At 37.2% G+C, this 22,222-nt stretch overlaps 1 protein-coding gene across 1 annotated transcript in view; it reads left to right on the forward strand.

The window, feature by feature from the left end:
• The window catches only part of DGKH (diacylglycerol kinase eta), a 191,033-nt gene extending 171,715 nt beyond the window's left edge, over positions 1 to 19,318 (forward strand). The window contains exon 31 of the transcript XR_009697561.1: positions 19,280 to 19,318. The gene's annotated coding sequence lies outside the window, so the exon portion shown is untranslated. The remainder of the gene's footprint in view (positions 1 to 19,279) is intronic.
• The last annotated feature ends 2,904 nt before the right edge of the window (positions 19,319 to 22,222 follow it).

Below are 22,222 nucleotides of genomic sequence, written 5' to 3' on the forward strand. Positions count from 1 at the left end.
CTAATCAACAAATGATATATATCTTATGCAAGCCAATTTTATACCAACCTATCATAAACAGTAGGTGTGCACATTAAGAAAATTCTCTGGATATTTTCATAAAATTATGTGTTCTGTTGCCTAACAAAACTTATTATAGCTCTCCGTACCAAAATTCCCACATTCTTTTTTAAATTTTTCATTTCAATTAAATAATTATTTAATACTCTGTTTGCATCTATAATATAGCGGACTGTTGACATCCAGGAATTTCCCCAACGTCTCAACTGGGATTGGTATACTGATTGGTCACCCAGACTCACCCACTAGCTGAAGGGACTCCTGACACAAACTTCCCAACAAAAGATATTTAAATTTTTTCTTAAGGGCTTTCCATTATTTATTATTATCTCACTTAATTCTTATATCCTATCAGGTAGATATTATTTTCCTTTCTGTAAACCACTATACTTCAGTCTAGCGCATGAGGAGTCAACATTACAATGATCAAAATCTTTGAAAGCCAAAGGCATACATATCAAAAAGTCACAAAAATGTCCTTGAATAAATTTTCTTTAGACATTATATACCAAAAAATTAATTCTAATGTTTAAAAATCTTCTATATAAGAGAAGTAAACAGGGTACTGACCCAGTGGTAACAATTTTCATAAAGTAGCCTTCTAGATAGGTGCTCAAAAGATATACATATATACACATATACATTTATATGTACATGTAATCTGAAATATACTCTCTGATATTTTCTAGACATTTATTTGCCAGATGCTTAAAGAGAAATATCGATGGGAAACCATTTAAAATGAGCTATTGTCCGACATATAATTTAACTATATCAAAAGGGTTTAAATATTTGATGCTTATCCTTATTTATAACTTGAGTATTTACTAGTAAAAATCACAAAATTTGGGCATCTTAAAAATAAATGAAACTTGATGGGTTCCTGACCATGTGTGTCTGACTATATATTTTACCTAAGTTGTGAATAAATGGAAATTTTCCAAAGCGAATTGTATCAGGTAGCTTAAAAGAGCAAAGAGCTACTCACTTAATTTTAATGTTATTCACACCTATGAAATCAAAGGTCTTCCTTTCCAGTCCCTTTTAGAGTCCCTCACCCTGCAAAGTATCCTGCTCTTTCAAGCACTTCCCTGTGAAATCAAAATAGGCAGACCAGGTTCTCAGAACTCTCTGCTGAGATCGCGGATTCTAAGTGTCCACAAAAAAAAGGAAAGGTGGAGGCAAGGAGGCAAGAAATCCTAGAAAAGAATGAATTAATGCAAAAATCGTTACCGATTTTCACTCTCCCCAAATTCTCCTTTGCCAATAGGAAAGATTATCTAGTTATCACATGTTCAGAATTTAAGAGTAAGATGTAAATGATTAGATTTTGTATTTGATGTTGCTTTCTCACCCTTGAGTAACATCCCTTATATATGTTGAACCTCAGTTAACAGAATCCTTAGCTAGAATTTTCCAGCAAATGGCTTTTGGATGAGGGAAATTCTTTAAAATGACAATTTTGATCTTTTTGGTTAAATAAGAGCATTTTTCACTGTATGCATTGTCTGTGCATGGCTATGTAGGACCCAAAGTACATCACTCACGCCTGTTTACCAGGATGGTGCCCTCAGAGCTTCCAGAGGCCACTGTCAGCCTTGCAGAGGAATCAGCTTCTCATGGTAGATGGGGTTACAGCAAAGATAGGAAGAGCTTCTCCACGTGGCCTGATCCCAGCTCTGGGGAGTGCAGGTGGGGCCTCTGTGCCTTGGTACACGCATAAGCTGAGGTGAGAAACTCAAGCCTGGGCCTGATTGCCAGCTGTAATTGCCGTCTTTCCTCCCCACCAGACTCTCCTGCATGTAGATAATTTGGGAGGGCTGGAGGGGAATCACAGCTAACATCCACTTCCTTTCATTTTCCTTCACTGCTCGTTTTCCTGAGGAACAACTTACTTGTCAAGAAAGGGACAGGGTCAGGCCTAAATAAAATTTCAGAGTACTCAATTTTTCTCTTGCATCTGTCCCTCCACATCACTTTCTGAGTTTCTTGCTTACTTCCTGGCTTCCCATTTTTCCACGTGCCCAATAGAGATGGTTGCTCAAATTCTCACTGCCACGTACTACCCTTTCCTCATCAACTGTCCCACTACAAACTGACTCCTTTTATCTTGCCCCACCTTAGCACCCACTGTGGGTCATCTAGCCAAGTGTTAGGAAGAAAACAATTTAAAGAAACTGATTTTACAGTTTGCGTTTTATGAAAGGACACTTACTAATCTAAATGAATTGATGGATTAGATCATTTGAGGACCATCACATACATTGCTCTGGCTGAGAAGAGGTGATCCCTGAACGTCTAAGATCTGTGCTGTCCTACATTGTAGCCACTAGCTCCATGTGGCTGTTTAAAGTTAATTTAATTAGAAATTTAGTTGCTCAGTTGCACTAGCAACATTTCAATCACTCAGTAACCATAGCAGACAATACAGATGTTGAATAGTTCCATCACTGCAAAAATTTTCCTGGATAGCACTGCTCTGCATCATTGCTACTCAAAATGTGGTCCATGGACCGGCAGCATCCCTATCACCTGGGAGCTTATAGAAATTCAGAATCTCAGTCCATTCCAGCCCTGTTGAGTCAAAATCTTCCTTTTAATAAGATTTGTTGGGTGATTAACCCTGGCCTAGATGCGTTTTTCTCTCTCCTAGCTAGGAGGGATCTGAGGTCTTCGAAGGTTCTCAGAGTAGCTTGCTGTCCAACCCACTGTTTCCTATCTCTTCTCCAACTAGTCCCAGAAATGAGCTGAAACTCATTCATCACCCAGCTGAGTTTTCTTCTCAATCCTTACTCCTAATCCAGGTTCTAGATGAGCCCTACCTACCCAGTATATATTTTGGTTATATTTTGGTAGACAAGGTGGCACACAGGAGATTGGCCAACACAACTGGCCTCTCTCCAGCTCCTCACCCCACGTCTAAGTCACTAACAATCTGCATTTGCTCATGTGACATTCTCATTTGTTCACAACTTAAGTCACAGGGAACGTTTCAGAAGAATATGTACTGAGATAAGTAAAGACCGGGTTGGTCTGCAACAACCTGTACTTTTCACTTTCGTTTATCAGTAGGTTATCCTATTGACATGGTTCATGCTTGAGGGCACATAGCAGCATACACACATTAAATGAATCACTAGGCATGCAAAAAAAAAAGAGAGAGAGAGGGAGACCCAAAATGATTACAAGTAAAGTGAATGTGTCATTAAGACCCTAAAAGAAGGCATGTTTTGCTAGACTAAAATGTGGCTTTCTTATCATGCTAACTTATCCTGATCTTCAGATAGTTAATAATTCCTTAAAATAGTGCCTGAAAAATAGTATATTCTTGACCCTCAAAATACAAATTATTTAATTCTATAATAAGATCTGTCCCAGTGTGACATATGGTCAGTAAGCCTTTACTTATTTTTTACATAGTGATATAATTGACCAAAACATTATTGCCTAGAGATTCTTTAGCTAATTTTAATGAATAAAGAGACCACTACTTTAATCTCCATAGAAGTTATTTGTAACAGGAATTGAGGAAGGAAATACCCATGCAAAACTATGACTTAGAAAATTAGAGTGGAAACGTCTCTACATCATTTCTAAAGTAAATTACCTATTATCTCCCACTGGGTTGACAACATAGTGGACTTTTCTGTTGTATAGATGTGAATTCTTTAAAGATACCGCTTTTCATTAAGCTGTAAAAACATTACATCTTTCAACCTTGACATCTAGGATCTCTCCTGCTCCCTCCTTCCAAAATGAACTTATCTTGCATTTTTCAAATGCAGGTTGGATGAAACAGTGGGTTTAGAGATTGACGATATAAGTGGCAAGTTCTTTAAGTCAGCTGAAAAGAGTAAGAAGTGAAGATTCCTCAATATTATTGGTCAATGGAATAGCTTCCCAAGTGGTTTCCAGAGCTTGACTGCCATGCCTCTGCTCTCACTGCCCCACGCCAAGTGCCATGGGGCCTGGGGCTTGTTTCTCTCTGCTATGGCATCTCCCCAGTGACTCTTGTAATATGTTGCCTTTGCAATAGGATGCCTTCTAAAGAAACAAGCAAAACTTTAAAGAGACAATGATTATTGATTTTTATAATACACAAAGCATTAATTTTTATTGTTATTATTGTTTCCTCTTTATTTCCTCCAAGTTTTGTTGAGAGACATCTCTTTTAGAATAAAAAACTGTAAAGGTTTATCGTGACAGAGAACGGAGAGATAAAAGACAGCTGGACTGTACCTACTTGTATACTTCTTTCTGTTATTTTCAGGAAAAGAAGTTTAACAGAGTAACTGAGGCTGCCTTAAACTCAGTAACGATGTTTAAGAAAAACCCCATATTACTAATGTAGATGAACAGGTTAATTCCCTTTATGTAATTAAGATTCTATTTACATATATTTATATCCTCTCCCTCTTAATTTTGTATGCACTTCCAAGTTTTAGTTGGAAAAATAGAAACCAAGCCACTACTTAAAAGTTCTAAAAACTCCACATAAAATATTTCATTTTAGCTACAAGTTATTCATTGTATAGGAATTTATGAATAGTCTGGATATTTCATAGAACTGCATTTCAGGAGCAAGTTAATCAAACCTAAAGGAACATAGGGTTACTTTCTAAATGGATTAACGTAAGTTTCATACTCAGTTGATAATGCCACTGAAGTAGGATAATGCAGTTATATATACAAGCTAAAAAGGAAAACAAATATATTTTGTTGTCCTTACTGTTTGCACTATTGTTTGCCACTGCTTAGCCATATCTATTTCTATATTCTAAGTATTAAGCTGATATGTAGCTAAAGATTTCTTACAGTTCTGGTAACTGGTAACTAGCGCTGTGAAAGGTTTTGGCGTTGTAACATTCCCAGTTTTGTGAGTTATATATTGTATATTGAAGATGACTAATAAATTGGAGTAATATATTTATCTAGAGCTGGGAAAATATAATTATTTTCAAATATTCAAGTAAGTTGTATCGAATTTTTTCTTCCTCTTAAGTGAAATGAAAGTCTCAGTTTTACATTAAAATGTCTATTTATACAACAGGTTTCTCCTTTTACTGGTTTTATTAATTTTCATATTAAAATTTTTCTTATCTTTTTATACCAAAAAACTGGTCACGCTGGTGATTCAAACTGCCAAGATGTATTTTAGTTTGTAGGACTTCTGGCAGACAAAGTATTTAATAACAAACCAGCTTTGTATATTTTGTGGCTTTGGGGGCAAGTATTTTACCTTTGACTCTCTATGCGAGGCAATGCTGATATCAGCAAAGTCAGTAATAGACAGTATTACTCATAATCATCAGTAGAAGGTTTTTACAAGTTGTATAAATCAGTGCATTTATTTATTATGTCGTGAAATTTAATCTTTATACAAAATGCATATTCTAGATCTTTTCTTTGTTACTGCTGTTGCTTAGAGTGTAACAGCTCTGTTAATGATTTACTTACGTACTTGAAGTACTCATTTCTGTCAAACAGATGCCCAATTTTTTTCTGTGTAAAAATATGATTCTTTACCATCATAGATAACTGAAAAGTAATAGGGAGTTTGTTAAAAAAAAAATTTTTCATGTTTAAAATAAATATGGAAAAAAGCATAAAGCCAAAAATGAAATCACCAATATTAAGTATTTACTGTAACCAAGGGATTTCATCATGCTATATTTTGCCAATATATATTTTATCTTCAAGTCAGGACTGCTTTTCTGTAGTAAATTTTCAATTTTTGTTTTAAAAGAGATCTCAGTGATTATACTGCCAATATGACATTTGAATCTTGAACCCTTGACATCTTGAATCATCATCTTGAATCAATATGACATTAAAAATCTTGAACCCTCCAAATTTCACATACCTCCAGCTCTAGGTTTCAGGGTATATATTTTTAACAGGTTTGCATTTGACTCTGGGCTGCTTTAGTCAGAGTACCTATGAGGGATAATGGTTTGTCTGTTTCTGTCAATTAAGTCAATGGGATTTTAATTGAGTTTTGAATTATTTCTGTTTTAAAATATTCTCTATTCAACTTTTAAAAAACTAAAAATGTTAAACATAATAGCACAACATACCACACAGAATAAAATCACGTTTTCAAGGAAGAAAATTAACTGTTCTGATTTACCATGAGGCTGTGTCATATACCAAAGAAATCACTTTAATAAGCCCTAAATTCAACTGTTTTATTGTTTTACAGTGTAAGCAGTACATGAATTGTGAACTATTTAAGAACTATAGGAGAAGATTAAGAATTAATTTACTAGAATTTAGAAGACATAGAGTTTTATATTAATTTTATTGTTGCACAAGCAATTATTGAAGGCAGGAAAAAAAATATATGAGAAACATTATATGGAAATTAAAGGAAAAAGGAGCTTGGTAATTTGTGAAAGTTTTGGAAATCAAGAGTTTGAACATAGGTATTTTTCAGTTTATATTATAAAAATGCAAAACGTGTGAGATGTATGGTGGGCACAAAACCACAAAAAACAAAAAAATGTCACACTGGTGAAGTCTGGGATTGTATCTGTATCTTTTCAAAATAACCAGTGAGTTTAGGGAACCCATTCTACTGTTGAAATTTGTAAGTCAGTTAAGCAGGTAGTTTGGATAACCTGATCATTTGTGTTTATTACATGAGGCAAATGTCTGTATTTTCTCAACTTAATAAGTGATGTAGGGAGAACTAGTCAGAAGGGCTTAGCAACTTCCCAAAGAAGAACTCTGGTAAATGTAGGTCAGACCAGACCATACAGAGTAAAGAGATTGATTTTCATGAACCTTTCAAGGCTTAGAGCCTTGAAATTTGTTAGCAAGGATGGATTTTCCTTTCATTTGAAACAATAAAAAAGTATTAAAATTTACAATATTATAAATAGCTAAATTCTGTGATTCTGGAGATGGGAATATGGTTTAGGTTTATTGGGTTCCTCAACTGACTTTGGCACTGGCTCACTGTGTCCTTTCTATGAGCTAGATGTTTTGGTGCCTTGGTTTCCCTAATTAGAAATGGCACACAATATTATCAATTATAAGTTATTGTTAGTTTTTCTTTTACAAAAGGAACTAGGTAAGTGTGAATCATACTTAAATTTACTACTTTCCCACTGTCGTTTTAGATGTATGGAAAAGCTTCCCAGACTTTATCCTATCACATGAAAATTAAAAGCCCAAATTAATATCCCTTTCTGTTCATTTTAAAAATGAGTGAAGTTACATTAGTACTATCAGCACCAGAGAAGGTTATGGGTATGTTCATCTGTGTACTACAGGTTCATATTATTCATTTTAGTATAGGCTAAAAACTCACTTCTAAAATCTTCAGAAATTTAGACTAATTTTTTTTACACTCACCCCAGACAACAATTTTATAAATATATATTAGCTAAGACTTTCACATCTTTTCTTAGATTAACTCCCCAAAGAGGAAAATGTCTCTTTAAATCAGCGTTTTTAAAAAAGGAATACCGGACTCCCTTACCTTGTTTTACTCTGTGACGTCACTTACTTTCTATACTAAGTGAATTCTAAATGGTTTCCTTGCTGTTTGATCTGAAGCATGCATCACTATCTACCTTCTTTGGCTAAGGAATGGTACTCTCTCATGCAAAGTACCTTCAAAACTTCCTGTAAAGAAACTAAGCTAGAGATTGTCTTAATTATTACCATAATGGAAATCTAAGAACAATTAAGGGGAAAAAATTAGAACAACCTAGTTAAAATGATTAAATATAGATAAGGGTAAATGAATATTGACTTTATTTTTCCCTGACATTTGAATTCAGTCACTGTCTGATCCTTGACTTAAAGATTTCCTTGCTAAATCTGGTATTTATTTACGACATTGGAGCTCCTGCTGCATCCCCCTCCCCTAAAAATGCTGGAATTTTAAGAGGGTGTAAGCTGCATGACATAAGGGAAAAGACTGAATCAGAGCTCATTTGCATGTATTTTGATCTGTCTTAATGGCACAACTTAGTTTTCATAATAACAGATGTCTAAATGATGATTCCAGAATGATTTGGTACAGTGATGGGAAAAAATTATTTTTCTGGGAATTTGCTTCCCACAGTGACCTGATATACAGTTGACCTTAGTATAATTAAAATTAATTATCATTTTAATTAGAACCTACCCTGTTTACAGATTTCCATTGTGCAGCAATTTTTAAATATACATAATGATGAGCATGAAAGAATTGCAAACTTGAGCAGTTCTTTTGTTTCCTTGCCTCCTTGTACTTGAAAAGCTTTCAGAAAGCTTTTGAGAGGTGACAGTTCTCATAGCAACATTATGTGATTATGTTTTTCTGCCAAGACACTCATAAGCTCAAATATGGAACAAAACACAGGCTTAACTTAATCTTACTTTGGAATTGTATAAGCCAAAGCCTTTTCTATATCAAAGTGTTTTTTTAGTATTTATACAGTTGCATATTTTATTTTTTGTCCATCTCAAAAATTGAATTGACATTTTATGTTGTATTTCTAATTAGTTGCAGTAAAGCAAAGCGCTAATGCCTTGGTTCAGACTTTTATCAGTACAAACCTTTACCATTTTTCTCTCCTATGCTTTTAATTTTTTTTTAATTTATTTATTTTATTTATTTTTGGCTGCGTTGAGTCTTCTTTGCTGTGCGCGGGTTTTCTCTAGTCGTGGCGAGCGGGGGCTACTCTTCATTGCAGTGCGCGGGCCTCTCATTGCGGTGGCTTCTCTTGTTGTGGAGCATGGACTCTAGGCGTGCGGGCTTCAGTAGTTGCAGCATGCAGGCTCAGTAGTTGCGGCACGCGGGCTTCAGTAGTTGTGGCTTGCGGGCTCTAGAGCGCAGGCTCAGTAGTTGTGGCGCACGGGCTTAGTTGCTCCAACGCATGTGGGATCTTTCGGGACCAGGGCTCGAACCCATGTCCGCTGCACTGGCAGGTGGATTCTTAACCATTGCACCACCAGGGAAGCCCCTCTCCTATGCTTTTGCCGTAGTTTTTCAGTGACCAGTTTTCCTACCTTCATTCTCCCCTACCTCTAGTCCATCTTCCACATGGTTGACAGATTGGTCTTTTTAAAACACAGATTTGTTTTGTCATGCCTCTGCTAAAAATTCTTAACTAGACTCTCCCTCCTTTACAGCATGGCAACCTAACTCCTTAGCGTGATGGATAAGGGTCTCCATGACCTTGCCTCTTCCCACCATTTTTAGCATCGTCACCCACCGTTTCCTCTAGAGACCTTTTGTAACCCAGGAGTTTGGAACTTCTCACAGTTCAGTGCTTTGGCATAATCACATGCTGTAGATCAACTCATTCAAGACTCAGTTCAAATTTTACCTTCTATGACACTCTCCCTGACTTCCCAGGCAGGTTAAGTATTTCATCCATGCCCCATAGTCTCTTGAAACTTCTTCTATTAAAATAACATCACATTTCAATAATTCAATATGTATATCACATTTCAGTAATTCAGTATATATACATCTGCTTGCCCACAACTGGATTTCTCTTTGTAGTCTCAGTGTCTAGCTAGCACATAATAGGACTTTAATAAATGTTGAGTGAATGAAGGTAATATAGCGCCCAAACTTCTTTGTGTTTTTATACTTTCACAAATGAACGCTTAGACTTCCCTGAGAGTCCACATGAGGGGGATGTGTATTCAGAAGCACACATGGACTCTGGGAGAACCAACAGAAGAGAAACAGCAGGGGAGAGCAGTTGCTTTGTGAAGGATAATCATTTGTTAGCTATTCATGAGAAATATTTACCAAATCTGAATTCTTGTTTCTAAAATTGAAGCTTAGAAAATTTTCACATAACTGCCAACTCCTTCTTAGTCATAATCCATAAATATGCCCTAAAGATGATCTCTCTTTGGCAGATATTCAGTGTATACAATCTACATAAATACATACACTAATTACCTACACAAAATAATGAGACTTGAGAAAGAATTTTTAAAGAGGTAATGAAGGTATAATTTTCTGAAAAATAGTTTTCAACCAGAGATAGAGACTGAATTTGTGCAATTTCAGGTCATCTATAGTTAATGATTATTTCATTTTTTATTATGCAAATATAAGAAGTCTTGTTTGCCACTGTTATCACCCCATATAGAACATAAAGACTAAAAACTATTACCTAAGGGTCTGTTTTTTCTTTTGTGATTCTATAAAGGCTTTCTACCATGTCTCCAAATTATGATAAAGGTTAACATAAAAAGCCCTTTATCGGAATTCCCTGGCAGTCCAGTGGTTAGGACTCTGCGTTTCCACTGCAGGGGGCACGGGTTCAATCCCTGGTCAGGGAACTAAGATCCTGCATGCCACCTGGCATGCCCCCCCCCCTAAAAATAAACAGCCCTTTAAAGTCAATAATTTTAAAAATTAAATAAATCCAAAATTTGCATGTAATTAAATTAAATGGCCTCTTACTTCACTCACTTAATAGATATTTTTCTACCTGCTCTACACTTGACATTTGATTATTGCTGGGGATACAAAGAAAATAAGACATAGCTCTTGTCTGATAGAGTTCAAGTTCGTTTTCATGATTATTCTTATACAGTTTGTTTAAGAAGTTGGGAGGACATGTTTTTAAATCAAGTATTATTTCTCAGATTTTTTCAGGGAAGTGGTCACCTTCCACCCAAAAAACTAACTAAATTCTGTGTCATAAATAAGTAAGCCCATTTTTATGTCCACAGTTTTTGTATTTTCAGGTCAACCACAAATAATTTTTGACCATCACTTGTCAAGTACATCTTTCATCAATCCTATAGAACCCCATTTCCACAACCATAGGTGCTATGTGTGATCCAAGTGACTAATGAGTTTGTAGGACACAAGTTCAATTTTAAGTCCATTTTAGGAAGGCATATATCCTCATTAATGACACACACACCAAAATATATGAAGTATACATTGGGAACCCACGGTAGAAGGAAAAAGTAAATAGTGCTTTCTGGTATACTTCAAAGACTCCACTTGAAGTTATGGGTTGATGTTTCCACCTCAGTTATTTTTAATGGGGAGTAGGGAGTAATAATATTTAACAGGTAGCATACTTATCTAAGCATATAGTAAATCTACTACTGGTATTTTTGTGCCGCAATGCACTGATATATAGATGAAACAAAACAAAAATATGTGAGTTATAAAAAATTAACTTCTCTGAATATTTATTGATGGTTAGGCAATTGGGTTCCTTTATGAGAAGGAAAAAACTATTGTCAATAAGTATGGAAAAAACCTTACTTGTATGTACATTTACATTTTGATAGGCATATTTGGAAGTCACCATTTTCCATCAGTATAAAGTATCAACCATTTCTATGTTCTCTAGCAAAAGGAAATTCTTAGTTTGATAGAGCTTTACTCTTTGTTCGATGTTGTAAAAGGACCACAAAAGAAAAGAGGCTCAGAAGGCTGGACACTTGACCGTCATATTCAGCATATTCATTCTACCTTTCAATAAAGATAATCAGTCATGGGACTTCCCTGGTGGCACAGTCGTTAAGACTCCGAGCTCCCAATGCAGGGGGCCCAGGTTCCATCCCTGGTCAGAGAACTAGATCCCACATGCATGCTGCAACTAAGAGTTCACATGCCACAACTAAGGAGCCCGTGTGCTGCAACTAACACCTGTCGCAACCACATAAATAAATATTTTTAAAAAAGATAATCAGTCATGATTTGCCTCCTATTTATCATCATGTTGAAAACCTAACAAATATTGTTCCTTTTGTCCCTTGCATTGCAGAAGATAGTTGGGATCTAGCCTTTGCCATATTATTTATAGATAAGAATTTACTACATTTTGGTAGTCTGTTTTGAAACTTGTATCTGAAAGATGGAGATCCTATCTATTTATTTCACAGTGGGCTCTGTTTGCTGCAGAAAAGAGTGAAACTTTAAACTGCTTAGTACACTTGCCAGTGAAATATACCTGACAGAGCAGAGGTTATAACTTTAGCTCTAATGACTTTTAATAATGGTAAGAAAACGTGAGTTTTGTTTGTTTACATGCTGTTTACAATGGCATAATTTTTAAAATATATACAATTGAGATATTTATTGCATACTATTTTAAAGATGTTTTATGTGTTTTCACCTTTGGAATATATTGTTACAGTTCCTTATACTGATAATTTGGGTGGCTTTGTTAATGTAGCTAGTAATTTTTATGACTACTAAGTGACCAGGTTTCTGTGCCTTTTATTGTGGGATGCATGATTATGTATTTATTGTATGGAAGTCACTGATGCGTGTATTTTTGTACTTTGCCGAGAGTAATGGTTGATCTCGATGTACGTGATGATGAGAGATGCCTTTTCCAAAGGGCACTGCCTTGAGATCGTCCTTCTCAAATAAAAAGAATGCATTTGGACAATGTGTGAAGTCTCCATTCTTTTTGGTTGGAATCTCTCTTTTTTTTTAAATTAAACCTTTTATTTTGAGGTAATTGTAGATTCACATATAGTTGTAAAAAAATAACAGAGAGAGAGAGAGATCCTGTGTACCCTTTACCCATTTCTCCCTGGTGATGACATCTTGCAAACCTATATATAGTACAATATTGCAACCAGGATATTGACACTGACACAGTCAAGATGCTGAAACATTTTCTCATCACATGGACCCATAACAAAGATACCTCGTGTTGCCCTTTTATGACCACACCTACTTCCCTCCCACCTCCACCCCCCCTTAACCCTGGGAAACCATTAATCTATCTCCACTTTTATAATCTTGTCATTTCAAGAATGTTATATTAATGGAATCATACAGGGTGTGACTTCTTTTTTTCACTCAGCCTAATTTCCTGAGATTCATCCAGTTGTTGCATGTATCAATAGTTTGTTTCTTTTTATTGCTGAGAATATCCCCCCAGTGGGGGAATTCATGGTAAAAACATAATTTGATTTATCCTTAAAGTAATGAGTTCTTGAAGTTCACCAATAAACACTTGTTAAGAACCAAATGTGACAGGTGTTGTTTCCTGTGGAAACGATCTATGAATAGTCCTGTCTAGTGAGAAAGAAAGCTTAATGTAACACAGCGTGTTATGTGCAGTGATGAAAATCTGCAACCAAGTATGTGGGGAACACAGAGGAAGGGAGGATGTAAAGGAGGTTTAGGGGCACCTTCCTGGATAGGTGACCTTGAGTTGAGTCTTCAAGCAGTTAGCCAGGCAAAGTAAGTGTGTGTGATGCAGGGGTGACAGTGCTGCAGAAGACAGCGAAAGAGCATGGTGGGTACAGCTCGGTGTTGCTGAAGCATAAAAGGAGTACAACAAGAGACCCGAGATGGAACTTGCGTAGGTGAGGGCAGAACAGTGCAATCAGATTTGACCTCCATGGGTGGAATTGACCTGCAGAGGACTAAGGACAGGAAGATCAGCTGGAGGTCTAAGAAACAGATGATGAGGGACTTCTTTAGGGCAGTTTTAGTGGAACTGGAAAAGAGGGAACAGATATGAGAAATGGCCTGCGCTTGGAGACTGGCGGTGGATGAACAAGAAGGAAAGAAGAATTCCAGGTTTCTACCAACTGAAAAGGAAAGTACCTTGGTCAAATTCATATTCGGGCATCATGGGTTTAAGACGACTGTAGGATGTCCATAAGATACATGACAATGTTGGAGAGAGGCATGGGAAAGAAATACAGATCTGGGAGCCTCATCTGGTGGCTTGAAGCCATTAGAGAAGATGAAGTTATGGGAATTCCCTGGCGGTCCAGTGGTTAGGACTCGGTGCTTCCACTGCAGGGAACACAGGTTCGATCCCTGGTTGGGGAACTGCTAAGATCCTGCAAGCTGCGCAGAGGCCACAAGAGAAAAAAAAAAGATGAAGTTGTCATGAAAGACCCCCAGGGACTCAGAAAAGGAGCTCCACAGATCTAGGACTCATACCTTGGAGGAGGGGTTGCTTTCTAGATGGTGCTTCTGGGAGATGGGTGTGATGAAGCTGGTTCTAGGCTGGAGAATGGGACCCACTGCCCTTCCAGGGTGAGAACTGGTGCCCAGGCGACGCTGGCAGCAACAGTGAACAAAACAGGAAGAGTAAGCCTTTTCCCCTCCCACTTTCCAATTTCCCTCTTGTGTAGCCCATTGGCAGAGCGGGCAGAAAACCAGCTGGCAGGGAGCAATGCCATTTGTATTGAAAGAGCCTTAACCCCAGCATCACAGAGCAGACGATCAAAGTGTGTACTGGTAGCTGAGAGGTAACAGTTCCTTAAGTGGCCACTTAGTCTAATAAGGCACTCTTCTTTAAGAACAGCAATCTTTATTACATTCAGTGGAAAGTGGGGCAAGACGCTGCCCCAGGAGGATTAGTTGAGGGACTGGAGGATTCTTAGCTTGAAAAAGAGAAACTTTAGGTTTGGGGAAAGGGGGTAGAGGTGGGAGGAGATGAGGTTGGACGTAGAATTGATTTTAAGTATTTGAGGGACCGTTGCGGGGATTTGGACTTGCATTAGTTCTTTTTTAATTTTTTATATTTTTATACAATTTTTAAAGGTTACGCTCCATTTACAGCTATTACAAAATATTGGTTGTTAGTGTGTTCTGTAAGATGTAGGTATGCTGATTGCTCATCCTTATTTTTGAGATAAAAAAAGAATTTTTTTTTAAGTTTTATACAATGTTTAAAGGTTCCGCTCCATTTACAGTTATTACAAAATATTGGCTATATCCCCATGTTTTACAGTACATTCTTGTAGCCTATGACGATACATCCTTGTAGTTTGTACCTCCCACTCCCCCCACCCCTATATTGCCCCTTCCTTCTCCCCACTGGTAACCACTAGGTTGTTCTCTGTATCTGTGAGTCTGCTTCTTTTTGTTATATTCGCTAGTTTGTTGTATTTTTTAGATTTCACATATAAGTGATATCAAAGAGTATTTGTCTTTCTCTGTCTGGCTTATTTCACTTAGCATAATGACCTCCAAGTCCCATCCATGTTTCTGCAACTGGCAAAATTTCATTCTCCTTTATGGCTGAGTAGTATTCCATTGTGTGTGTGTGTGTGTGTGTATATATATATATATATATACACACATACTATTAATACATCTTCTCTATCCATTCATCTATTGATGGATACTTTTAAATGAGACAAGCAAGTGAAATTGACAGGAAAAACTATGATGTCCAAAGATGCCCTGGGCTGTCTCATTGAATGAGTTCCCCTTTGAGAGAAGGGTTCAAACAGAGGCTGAGAGAATGTGAACTCCGTGTAGGGAAGAAAATTTTTTCACCACTGTATCCCAGTTTATGGACCAGTTTTGAACATGGTATGTGCACAATATCTATTTGATGACCAAGTCAGAAGTAATTCAAGCATCAGATCATAGGACCAGAACATCTTGGGGTCCCCTTCAATTCTGCAGTTGACTATATATAAAGGAAAAATATGCAGAATCCTAACCAAATTAGGAAACAAATGAATCAGAGTTTGAACTCCAAAAAAAGCTTTTTATACAGCTTCCTTTTAAAAACAAGTCACTAGTAACCAAAACTTTTATGCATCTCCATGGTGACCCTGAGACACTGCCTGATTCTGAAGGACTTTCTGAATCATCATATTAAATTACTTATACTTTAAAAGGCAAATTATATGTTATTCTGTAATAATTCTTTAAAGTAGTCATTTGTTTATATAGCCATAATTCTTGATTAATCAGAAGGTCAATTCCCTAATCTTGGCAGCTAACAGTTTATAGTCTGTCTTTGTCCATTCGGGCTGCTGTAACAGAAAACCATAGACTAGGTGGATTTTAAACAACAGAAATTTATTTCTTACAGTTCTGGATGTTGAGACGTCCAAGATCAAGGTACTGGGAAATTCTGTGTCTGGTGAGAGCCCGTTTTCTGGTTCACAGAGGACCATCTTCTCCCTCTGTCCTCATATGTTGGAAGAGGCCAGGAAGCTCTCTGGAGTCTGTTTTATACGAGGGAGGCACTAATCCCACTGATGAGGGCATAACCCTCATGACCTAGTCACCTCCAAAAGGCCCCACCGCCTAATATCATCACCTTGGGGGGTTAGGATTTCCACAAACATTCAGACCATGGAATAGTGCTAGGAAATTAAATTTTCACTGGGAAATCTAAATACAGTAGATTTCTCTGCATTATTATTATTATTATTTTATTTTTATTATTATTTTAGAAATAAGAATTGTCACAGCAGTCCAAGAATCTGACTCTATCTTTCCTTCCCTAGCTCTAGCCTTGATATTTGTCTCCCTCAGTCCTTGTGCCACCACTGGTACATTCACAAAATGTGACGATCAGTGCTATGGTTGGTAACATCCTGGAACTTGTCTATGGTTGGGGTGTGGATTCCAACCACAAGAATGAGAGGCTACAGATGAAAAATTGTAGCATCCTGGCATTGTATAGCACTTCTTAGTTTGAGACACTATATGTACATTAAATCCTCATCACAGCCCTGTAAGTTTAGTATTAGCCCCATTTGAAATGTCCTCACACCCTCACATGACTCAGGTTGGTCCTACTTCTGGCAATGACATTATGGATAAATATGGGCATTGAGCACTACCTTTCCTTAAAGGAGAGGCACTGACTTACTAAGTAGGAAGCAGCCCCCAGAAGCATGGTGTCAGTAAAGCACGTTCTCTGCATATCTCCTCTCCCACCTAGACCTCCCTCCCACCCCAATCCACGCTGCCAGAGCACCCTAGCAACTGAGAGAAAGTCCACAAAGGGAAGGGACCAAAGATCTTACCGTTTAGGTTTTTTTAAGCTTTTTTGACTGCTACTCACAGTGAGAGATACGTTTTTTCCCAGTATATACAAATATATACATATGTGTGTGTGCATATATATGTATAAACATATATGTTTACATATTAACAAGTTTAACAAAGCAGCACTTATGCACATGCAATGTGCTTTAATATTTCCTTTTCTATTTTGTTTTTTTAAATACCGATTGCAACCTATTAAAATGATTTTATAACCTGCTAATGAAAGGGTCAGCAAACTTTTTCTGTAAAAACCCAGGTAGTAAATATTTGGGGCTTTGTGGGCCATGTGGGCTTTTCCAGTTCTACTCAATGCTGCCACTGCAGCAGGAAAACAGCCACAGACAACATGTAAATAATGGGCACGACTGTGTTCTGATAGAATGTTATTTACAAAAACAGACGGCAGCCCAACCACTGCACTAACAGGTCACAGCCCATAGTTCTACAGTTTTAAAAATGCAACCTTGGTTCAACAGTTTCCAACGCTCAGCTGACTTCCCAAGAATCATCTGAAAAGCATGTTAAAACGTGTCCAGCACCTATGGAAGTAGAATCTCTGGCGAAGGGGTCAGGGCGCCATTTTGATCACCCTTCCCTGGATGATTCTTACCTTTGACCAAGGTTAGGAATCACTGATCTGATCTAACCTCTTCACTCACCTTAGCCCCTAGTTTACAGAAAATAAACTAGAGCTTGAAAGGCTGATTTCTGGGCTTCAAGCAATTGTCAACAAATTTAAAGAACCCAGGTCATACAAACTAGGGACTCAACCACAGTGGAGTTAAGTTGGAAATTAATAACAAGAAGTCTGCAACAGAGCATAAAACTTACCTCTTATAATTTATTCAATACATATCCCTGCAGAAATTCGGCAAAAGTGACAACCAATTAAAGGACAGAAGCCAATGCCCATTAAGCTGACAATAAGAATACTAAACATCTCAAGACTACTATAAAAAATTGTTCAGCCCAAAGGCATGAATGTCTAAAAGCTCATTACTCCATGATGACAATTTTTTGACCATCAAGAAACACTAATATGTAACACTCTAATTAGCTTAATTATGATTTGATGAACTATACAATTGCAACTGGAAATCGAATTATTAAAGCATTTCAGCTGATCTGAAAGTGATTACAGAATCCTGGAAATATGTTTTACATTTTTTGGCCAGAAGTAATTTTTAAATTTAAAGGTAAAATTTAGTGTCTATTTTCATCAAGATAGAAATTATCTTAACATAGGGACTTCAGTATATTGAAACAATAAAATGAGTAAAAATAGGAACAAGCAAAAATTGGAAGTTAGAAACTAAGTTTAGTGAATTAATTCATTGTAAACTCTGAAATTAAATATTAATTTACATTCATTTTTATATGTACTCATACTTATTCTGCATTCTCTGATAACTTTAATTACAGAGTATTTTAGGTACTAGCTAAAGTCACTTATTTCCCTTGTATATTGACTCTAAATAAAAGGAAAGCTTCCAAGCCCTCCTCTGAATTGGTGTTTCTTCTCATCCTTGTCTGCATCATTTCCCCTGCCCCCACATAAAACACATACCACGCACACACACACAGTACCCTAAATTACATCCCTACTCTCTTCCCCACCTCGACTACCTACACCACCTCTTCTCTAGATGTCAAGCTCCTGCTTATCCATGGAGTCTCAGCTCAAGGGATCTCCCAATGAGACCTTCTAAAATTCATCAAGGCAAACTTAGACATTCTGGTCTCTGTTCCCATTACACTTTGTTCCCATTACATACTAGAACAAGTGTGTTGCATCATAATTATTAATGCAGCTCTCTTCCCACTAAATTCGCTGTTTCTTAAGAACAAAGATCATATAATACTCATCTTGTCCCTATCACATTGCACAAAGCTTGGCTCCTAGCTGATCTTCAAAAAATGTCTATTGAATGAGTGAAGAGAATAACTTACTTGCAATATTCTGTTTAAAACTCTTACATCTAGACTTCCCTGGCGGTCCAGTGGTTAAGACTCCGTGCTTCCAATGCAGAGGGTGAGGGTTCAATCCCTGGTTGAGGAACTAAGGTCTCACATGCTGCGCGGCCAATAAAAAAAACCTCTTAAATCTATGTTCATAAGTGACATTTCACTGCTCTTGTTTAGTTTGGGAGTCAAGGTTACAGTAGCTCATAAAATGGGCTGAGGGAGCATTTCTTCTTTTTTATTCTGTGAAAGAATTTGTGTAAGTATAGAGTTGCCTGTTCTGTGCACATATGGTGGAGTTACCTGTAAAACTCTTTAGTCATGGCTTTATTTCCTCCTATTTTCTTTGGGTTGGTTCTCTTTTAGTTTTCTACTTCTTGGGTTGGATGTTTAGTATATTCTCTTTATTAATAAAAGCATAAAAATTATCAATTTTCCTTTAAGTACTACTTTAGCTGCATCCCACAAGGATTATTCTTTTTCTTTTTTTAGAGGCCATGAATGGGTCCAGGATGGTCATCTGCCTGTCTAGGACTTCAAGGACAAGTTCAATCACTTAAGAGAGGTCTGTGGGCTAAGATTCAGGACAAATCTCTAACCTCAGTTAGGAAACAGGCAGAATCCCAATCAGACAACCAACCCAGCATGGTGGAAGCAGGAGAGAGCTGGAGTTCAGTGGAAAAATTCAGTGGGTGTTCAGACTTGAGAGCAAGTCCTCCAGACAATAGACCTACAACTTCACAATAACTCCATATGAAAAGCTTCCCAACGGGCAGAGGCCTGTGCCCTGTTCAGGACTGACCTGTCAAGACCGAGCCTACTGCTGGGAAGGTATTGTGCATCCCCCAACTTTGAACATTCAGCTTCATTATTATCCAATTTAAACATATAATAATTTATTATTATTTTTCTTTGATTCACAAAATTCTAATACATGTGTTAATGGCAGCTTTCCATCCTGGAGGTGGTCTAGTCATAGCCCATGGGATGGATTAATTTCTAACTCACCTGAATGAGACTGAAGCGGCTGCCTTTTGGTGTTTTAGCTTAATGGGGGAGGGGGAATTTCCTGTTAGACGCCCCAGATAGGGTGGTTCCTGGTTTGACTGTCTTTCTCCTGAGATCCTGAGAGCCATGAAAATAGCAGTTCATTTAGCCATTTTGGCAAATGCCCTCAGATAAAATCTGATTCAAGTGATAAACTTAACTCTCTAGATTTTTGCCTTCATTTAGATTTTATCCAGCATTTTTAGTTATTTACAAAGGGAAAACTGGTCCAAATCTGCACTGTCCAATATGGTAGCCACTAGCTACATGTGGCTGTTGAATACTTGAAATGAGGTTAGTCTGAATTCAGATATACATATCAAAATTTGCTACTTAGGATGAAAAAAAGAATGTAAAATGCCTCAATAATATTTCTTATATTGCCCAAATGTTGAAATGATAATATTTTGGATATATTGGGTTAAATAACATATATTATGGAATTAGTTTTTCATGTTTCTCCTTACCTTTTTAATGTGGCTACTAGAAAAATTTTAAATTATTATGCATGACTTGCATTAGATTTCTTTTAGACTGTGCTGGTTTAAATAATCTAGTCTTCAATATTATTTAGGAAATGTATCTGTTTTTAATCACAGTATTATATAAGTCTTTAGTACTTTATGGATGCTGGATATACATTGTTAGAATACTTATTAGTTTGTTTATATTTTATGAGCACGAATGGATATTTTATTTTTTTAATTGGATAAGAATTTTTAAAAACTAACACGGAGGGGAGAATTTGAGTTCTAGTTATTTTCTAGAATTTTTATTCTAAAAGAGAGCATATAATAAACACTTGATTTGCTGTCAATGTCATTTCTCAGAAGCGACAAGATTTTTGGCTTGTGGAATGTCATGTTATTTTAGAGGATAAAATATGAATGTGGAATAAAGCAGTGTCAGGCATGTTTCTTAGATTTTAAGAAAGAAAGTTGATGGTTAAAACTAAGAGGGAAAAAAAGCTGTTCAGTAGATGGTGCTGGAAATATTAGATATCCATAAGGAAAAAGAAAAAAAAATTAGATCCCTTTCTTACATCATAGTCAAAATTAATTCTAATAAATAAAAGACATAAATGTAAAAAGCAAAACTTCACACTTCTTAAAAGAAAATATGGGCACTCCTTCCGTGAAGATGCTGAGGAGGTTGTGAACAAAGAGCTGGCTGCTGCCAAGAAGGTCCTGCTACAGCTCCTGAGTTTACCACTACCTAATCTGAGATCACAACTGGTCTGAAGGTGGCAGGTGCCCTCTGTGCCTTTTCAGTGGTTCCCTTCTAAGACTGGAGCCCTCAGCCAGCCCTGAAGATGGGTCTGCACTTCCACTGCTCAGGCCTCTGATATCCGTGTGACTGACAGGGTCTTGATGCTCCAGCCGGGTGTCAGGCCTGAGCCTCTGAGATGGGAGAGCCGAGTTCAGGACATTGGACCACCAGAGACCTCCTGGCCCCACGTAACATCAATCGGCGAGAGCTCTCCAAGAGATCGCCATCTAAACGCTAAGACCCAGCTCCACTCAATGACCACAAAGCTCCAGTGCTGGACACCCCATGCCAAACAACTAGCAAGACAGGAACACAACCCCACCCATTAGCAGAGAGGCTGCCTAAAATCATAATAAGGTCACAGACACCTCAAAACACACCACCGGATGTGGTGCTGCCCACCAGAAAGACAAGATCCAGCCTCATCCACCAGAACACAGGCACCAGTCCCCTCCACCAGGAAGCATACACAACCCACTGAACCAACCTTACACACTGGGGGCAGACACCAAAAACAACAGTAACTATGAACCTGCAGCCTATGAAAAGGAGACCCCAAACACAATAGGTTAAGCAAAATGAGAAGACAGAGAAATACACAGCAGATGAAGGAGCATGGAAAATACCCACCAGACCAAACAAATGAAGAGGAAATAGGCAGTCCACCTGAAAAAGAATTCAGAGTAATGATAGTAAAGATGATCCAAAATCTTGGAAATAAAATGAAGAAAATACAAAAAACGTTTAACAAGGACCTAGAAGAACTAAAGAGCAAACAAACAATGATGAACAACACAATAAATAAAATTTAAAATTCTCTGGAAGGAATCAAAAGCAGAATAACTGAGATAGAAGAATGGAAAAGTGACCTGGAAGATAAAATAGTGGAAATAACTACCACAGAGCAGAATAAAGAAAAAAGAATGAAAAGAATCGAGGACAGTCTCAGAGACTTCTGGGACAACATTAAATGCACCAACATTCAAATTATAGGGGTCCCAGAAGAAGAAGCAAAAAAGAAAAGGACTGAGAAAATAGTTGAAGAGATTATAGTTGAAAACTTCCCTAATATGGGAAAGGAAATAGTCAATCAAGTCCAGGAAGTGCAGAGAGTCCCAT

This window comes from Eubalaena glacialis, chromosome 16 (genome assembly GCF_028564815.1).
Source record: "Eubalaena glacialis isolate mEubGla1 chromosome 16, mEubGla1.1.hap2.+ XY, whole genome shotgun sequence".
NCBI classification, from domain to species: domain Eukaryota; kingdom Metazoa; phylum Chordata; class Mammalia; order Artiodactyla; family Balaenidae; genus Eubalaena; species Eubalaena glacialis.